The 6,792-nt window shown below is 37.1% G+C and overlaps 1 protein-coding gene across 1 annotated transcript in view; it reads right to left on the minus strand.

The window, feature by feature from the left end:
• The window catches only part of ZNF385B (zinc finger protein 385B), a 311,754-nt gene that overhangs the window by 304,556 nt on the left and 406 nt on the right, over nt 1-6,792 (minus strand). The gene's annotated exons all lie outside the window — the stretch shown is intronic.

Below are 6,792 nucleotides of genomic sequence, written 5' to 3' on the forward strand. Positions count from 1 at the left end.
CGAGCCTCTCACTGTTGTGGCCTCTCCCATTGCGGAGCACAGACTCCGGACGCACAGGCTCAGTGGCCATGGCTCACAGGCCCAGCTGCTCCATGGCATGTGGGATCTTCCCGGACCGGGGCACGAACCCGTGTGCCCTGCCTTGGCAGGTAGACTCTCAACCACTGCGCCACCAGGGAAGCCCTATTATATTTTTAATTGCTGCAAATTCTGTAGTAATATCATCTATTCCATCTGTGTCTTCTTTCTTTTTCATCTTTGTCAGTCTTACTAGAGGCTTGTAAATTTCATTGATCTTTTTCAAAGAGCCAATTTTCTATTTGTTTCCTCTGGTTCTCATTTCTCTGTTTCTATTTTCTTGTCATCACATGGGTTACTTGAACACTTTTTAGGACTCCATCTTGATTTATTTATATTCTCTTTGATCTATTGCTTTCTATAGTCTTCAGAGTGGTTGATATGGGTATTACAATACACATACTTACGGCAATCTACTGGTATCATCATTTAGCTACTTCAAATGAAGTACAGAAAACTTACTTCCATTTAGGTCCCTTTAACTTCCACTTTTAATTATTATCTTGAGTATCATATGGTTAAATTTCATTTCCATCATCAAATATGTTTTATAAAACTTATGAGGAAAAGGATTGTGTGGGGATTAATTTTATGTGTCAACTTGACTGGGTCACAGGATGCCCAGATATTCGGTCAAACACTATTCTGGGTGTTTCTCTGAGTTTGTTTTTGGATAAATTTCACATTTGTGTGTGTATAGATTTTATTCTGAAAGCAATGAGGAACACTGAAACATTTTGAACAAGAATTATATGAACAATCTTGCATGACAGAATGTACTTCCTTGCAGCACTGCACAGTCAGTGTTTACCAGGATGACAGGAAAATCACAGTCATGGTAATAAGGAGGGCCTAGGAGATGTGCTGGGAAAAGTTAACAAATGAGAAATTTTCATTACAGGAGTGTCCTTAGGATGAACATACACACACATATATGTATGCATATATAACTATATAAATTCTTATTGATCTGTTACCTACTCTTATGAAAATGATTTAATAATGGTATATGTACACAGTTCCATCACAATTTCAAAGCTTCAGTAAAATACACTACCCACAAATCTACTGAGTTGATAAGCTTTTGGGGGTCATTAAAGAAGCCCACATTTGCCTTAATATTAGGCAGAGAAAAGAGAACATAGGGAGCAGTTGAGAAAAAAAAAAATTCCCCAAATTCAAAAAGAACATGGAATTAAAGTAAGGTCTGTCCAATGGATTCTCTTTGGGAACTTACAGAAAGACCTAGAATTACGAATGAATGTGGAAGTGGTTCTCCAAACTTCGTTTTGTCTAAAAAATAAAGGAAAAGGTATTTCAAAATGTTGGAGAACTTAAACACAAGAAAATTGGGGCTATATAATATTTTTAAAGAATCAATTACATTCAAATTAAGGCTGTACTGAACACAATTTTTAAAAATTTTTTATTGAAGTATAGTTGATTTACAGTATCATATATATATATAAATCACTGTGCTGTATACCTAAAACTTTTAGGTTGCTTCCATGTCTTGACTATTGTAAACAATGCTGCAATGAATATTGGGGTGCATGTATCTTTTCAAATTATGGTTTTCTCCGGATATATGCCCATGAGGAGGATTGCAGGATCATATGGTAGCCCTATTTTTAGTTTTTTTAAGGAAACTCCATACTGTTTTCCATAGTGGCTGCACCAATTTACATCCCCACCAACAGTGTAGGAGGGTTCCTTTTTCTCCACACCCTCTCCAGCATTTATTATTTATAGAGTTTTTATCGTACTTCTTTTTTTTGCAGTACATTATTTATAGAGTTTTTGATGATGGCCATTCTGACTGGTGTGAGATGATACCTTCCTTGTAGTTTTGATTTGCATTTCTCTAACAATTAGAGATGTTAAGCATCTTTTCATGTGTCTGTTTGGCCGTCTGTATGTCTTCTTTGGAGAAATGTCTATTTAGGTCTTGTGCCCATTTTTTGATTGGGTTGTTTGTTTTTTGATATTGAGCTGTATGAGCTGTTTATATATTTTGGAAATTAAGCCCATTGTTTGCAACCCATTCTGTAGGTTGTCTCTTGATTTTGTTTACTATTTCCTTTGCTGTGCAAAAGCATTTAAGTTTAATCAGGTCCCATTTGTTTATTTTTATTTCCATTACTCTAGGAGACGGATTCAAAATGATATTGCTGCGATTTATGTTGAATTTCACATTTGAATCTATAAACTCAGTAAAACAAATTCCTCTCTAATATGGATGGGCCTCATCCAGTCAGTTGCAGGCCTGAATAGGACAAAAGACTAGCCTTCCCCTGAATAAGAGGGAATTTCTCCTGCCTAACTGCCTTCGACATGGGCTATCAATTTTTTCCTGCCTTCCAACTTAAACGGAAACATCAGCTTTTCCTGGGTCTCAAGCCTGCCAGTCTTTGGACTGAAACTACACCATCAGCTCCCCTGGGTCTCTAGCTTTCTGACTGCAGGACTTAGGACTTGTCAGTCTCCATGATCATATGAACCAATCCCTTTAATAAATATTCTTATTATATATGTATATATACACACACACACACACACACACATATATATGTATGTGTGTGTGTGTGTGTATGTATATATATATATATATATATATATATATATATCCTATTGCTTCTGTTTCTCTGGAGAACCCTTACTGATACAGTTTGTTCTATGATTCATTCTTTTATCATTTCCTCTCTATTTGAAAAGCTTCCTTTAGCCAATCTTTAAAAGTAAACTGCTAATGATAAATTCCTTTGTATCTTACAAAACGTCATCTGCGTGTGAAGGATCCCTATTTAAGCTATTTAAGCTCTCTTTGCTTCCCCTCTGATTCTTCCTTCTGTAGCCCAGAGTGTTCTAAAATAGTTTTAGGTAAACTCTAAGAATCTTCCTGTTCTTCCAGAAGGAACACACTAAATTCTAAATTTAGTGAAAGAACTACCAATGTGTGGGGGTCAATCACCTCTTATTCAGAAAAATGGCTCAAGTCTCAACCACCACCCTGTGTACCCCACTCCTACCCTGCCAACCCCAAAACCACAATAAGACTGACAGAGAGGAGGGGAAGTTCCCTCTGAAATTAAGTTCTTGGAAGGTTATGTCTACTACCATATCTTTTCTCCTTTGGGGAGGACATGTGGTACTATTTTTCTCCCTGTATTAATCTGCTAGGGCTATTGTAACAAAGTACCACAAACTGGGTGGCTTAACAATAAAAATTTATCATCTGGAGGCTAGAAGTCCAAAATCAAGGTACTGTACGGTGGGTTCTTTCTGAGGGTTCTAAGGGAATGATCAGTTCCAGGGCTCTCTCCTCAGCTTGAAGACAATTATCTTCTCCCTGTGTTTTCACATCATCTTCCCTATGTGTGCATCTGCCTCTATGTCTAGATTTCCCCTTTTTATAAGGACACCAGTCATATTGGATTAGAGTCAACCCTAATGGCCTCATTTTAATTTAATTTCCTCTGTAAGACTCTATCTGCAAATAAGGTCACATCCTGAAGTACTGGGGATTAGGACTCTAATATATCTTTTTTGGGGGGAGGGGGGATAAGTCCCTAAAGCCAAGTGATGGGCAAAAAAGGGAGATAGGCATTTTGTTCCCTGATTAAGTACCTGCTTTGTCAGTGGACTTGCCAGTCTCCTCTGTGCTACCTGAGAAGGCAAGAGAAATGTGGAGAGAAGCCCCCTACCTCCACCTACTGCACCTCTACCTGCCTGGGCCCTAGCGGCTCTAGGTTTTCAAGAGGAATGTTAGTTGTCAAATGGATTCTGCACATGATCTCAAGCCCCAAGAGTTGGTACACAGATGAGAGAAGAGGAAGATGCAGCTAAATCTCAGGGACTCCCAATGTCTAAGGGACCATTTGAGGGGAGCTCTTCATCCCTAAGGTCTGTTAAGAGCAACTGTGACCCACAGAGACAACCAGAATAGTAATTACCTACCAAGAATAGCATTACAACTTTGTCAAGGCTGTAAGGTAAGGACACCTCCACCCCTCCATCCCTCCATGGTTTCCCACAACCTGGGCAGAAGGGCAGGCAGAGGGAGGGGTGGCGGGAGAGCCGACTGTGTCCCACCTTCCACTCTAAATGTGAGTCCATCTAGCCAAATCTTAATTTGGCTATGAAATGGATGTTTTTATAAGTAGAACTGTCTTCTAAATCAGAGTCCCTCTGAATATACAAATGTGAAAAGTTATGGTCTGAGAAGGTGTTTAAGGGAGCTGCTACCCAGTAGGAAACAGATATTCGATTGATCAAAACTGAGGAAAGTGACTGGAAACAAATAAAACCATGTCAGGCTGACTCCTCATCGAGTTGAGACTCTAAGCAGTAGATAATGTGCACATGCACACATAACAGGACTAAGGAATATTCCACTCTAATTCTTGCTGTTTCGCTTAGCATGATCCCACAGGCAGTTTTACCTTTCATTAGGTATTCTTCAGAGATACAATTTTTAATGACTATGGTTTCTATCATTCATCTTATAAATGTACTGTAACGTATTTAACCTTTCTCCTATTGGACATTCAGTATACAACTAATATTTTGGAATTATAAATCATGTCATAATCATCTTTGTACATACATCTATGTCCAATTTCTATTTCAAAGAGGAAACATCATTATACCTACTTTTTCTTTCAGATGGGAGGATTATGCTAACCAGTTTCAGAGGTTAAGTGACTTGCCTTCATCATATGTTAAACCCAAATCTTCTGAGAATGAATCACTGACTATATTATCAGCATATAAAAACTGTCCTTTGTGCCTAATATAAAACTTGAAAAGCTGTCTCATTTTCTTACCCATTTTCCTATATATTAATATACTGTGTTATACTAGTTGATGAGCTATGTTTTATTTATAGAATATATCCATAATATTCTGTGTATGTCTTAGCTAAATGTATTTTATATCAGCTAGCTTATTTCATTAGTATGGGAGAAAAATGGAGAAATTCATGAATTGGAGCTTTACATGTCTGTTTTCAAAACCCATCAGAGAAAGGTAGTTTGCCATGATAAAAACCATTTGTGACCACAAATATATTACAGCATATTGGTTTGAATTTAACCTGAGTTTATTGCACGGTAGAAAACAGCAGCAAAGTAGTGACGAAGAATTATGGCTTCACTATTAATTAAATATGGTTGGAACTCTGATCTGCCATTTCCACGCTGTATGAACCTGGACAAATTTTATCTCTGTGCCTCTGTTCCTAATCTGTAAATTAGGAATAATCTTAGTACCTACCTGAGGGTTCATGAGAAGATTAAACGAGAAAATTCCTATAAAGCTCTTAGGACCAAAATATGTCCCATAGAAAATGTTCAGTTAATGTTTGCTACTAACATTACCTCTTATAGAAACCACAGGTTAACCTCAATTTAAACATAGATATTTGGATTCTAACAAATGTAATTCAAACCTTTACTCAGGGCTATTTGCTCTCTGATTTAGATATAAGATAGTCATCAGTTTTTACTCTAACACCAACTATATTTTTAATATGTAAATACACATACATTAATGCATTTGTGAATAACAAATGAATATATAACAATTATCATCATAACAAGTAAATACAAAACAGAAAAGTTATCTTTCTCTATTGTAATAAGTGTGTATCTTATATCCTATAAGTTCCTTTAAGTTCTTTCACAGCATGGTAAGTACTGACTGAGGAAAATAATTTAATAAAATTAAATTATATACTGGGTAAAAAGTAATTAGGTTTAGCTTGAAATAGAAAAATTATTAATTTACAGCAAACACATACAAGCCATTTTTACCGGAGCTTAATATGGATAATGGCATAACTTAATGAAATCAAAAACTATGCAACAGCACCAAGTGAAATTCCAACAAAGGGCTGCACCGCATCATCTCACTTCAAGTTGAAGGTTCATTACCAAAGCAAACACTTGCTAGAGAGGAATTTGGAGCTTTTCCTCATATTTAGGAGGAGGCTTATCCTGGCCTCCCAAGTAAACCTGCGGAGGAGGCCTACTTTTTGTAGAAATCTTCACCATGGAAAACAGTACATTTCACATTTTTCTTTAGTTGTGTCACAACTAACAGACCAAAGGTCAGCAATATGAAGGAGGCAGCATTGCCCAAGGATAAGATACAGGGTTTGCAAGACTGTTTAGAATTCAGGGCAGATGCAAGAATGAATCTCCAAGCTTCTGCCTCTATCTAGCCCACAGGAAAGGGTGAGAGGCATGAGGCAGGGAAAGTGCTTGCGGTGGTGCTGGAGCTCAGAGGTAAGCCTTGCTGGTTTTGGCAATGGCTGTTCCTATTGTTAGAACACCACCGGCATGCTGAATATAACATGTCTAGCGCACAAGATTAATGCTCCTTTCCTGCATCATGGATGCTATAAATAAAACTGGGGCTTTTTATATACCACCTAATTGTACGCTACTCAACGGAAAGCAGAGCAAGAAAGCCAAAGAAAGCCTAATTCTGCAGAGAGCAGAAAAAAATTGATATCACTGATCCATTTTAAACACATTTCAAAATATATTAAGGACTGTTCACAAACTACAGAGATACAGAATTATGTCAATGGGCTGATATACAAATTTTATCTTTATATATATTTGTGTCTAGTATAATATATATTAATAACAATAAAAAAAATGTATCCTGAGAAGTAACAGACAGCTCTTGGATTTTACCTGTAGGGAA

The sequence above is a fragment of the Lipotes vexillifer genome, unplaced genomic scaffold (assembly GCF_000442215.2).
Source record: "Lipotes vexillifer unplaced genomic scaffold, Lipotes_vexillifer_v1.1 scaffold29, whole genome shotgun sequence".
Classification (NCBI taxonomy): Eukaryota; Metazoa; Chordata; class Mammalia; order Artiodactyla; family Lipotidae; genus Lipotes; species Lipotes vexillifer.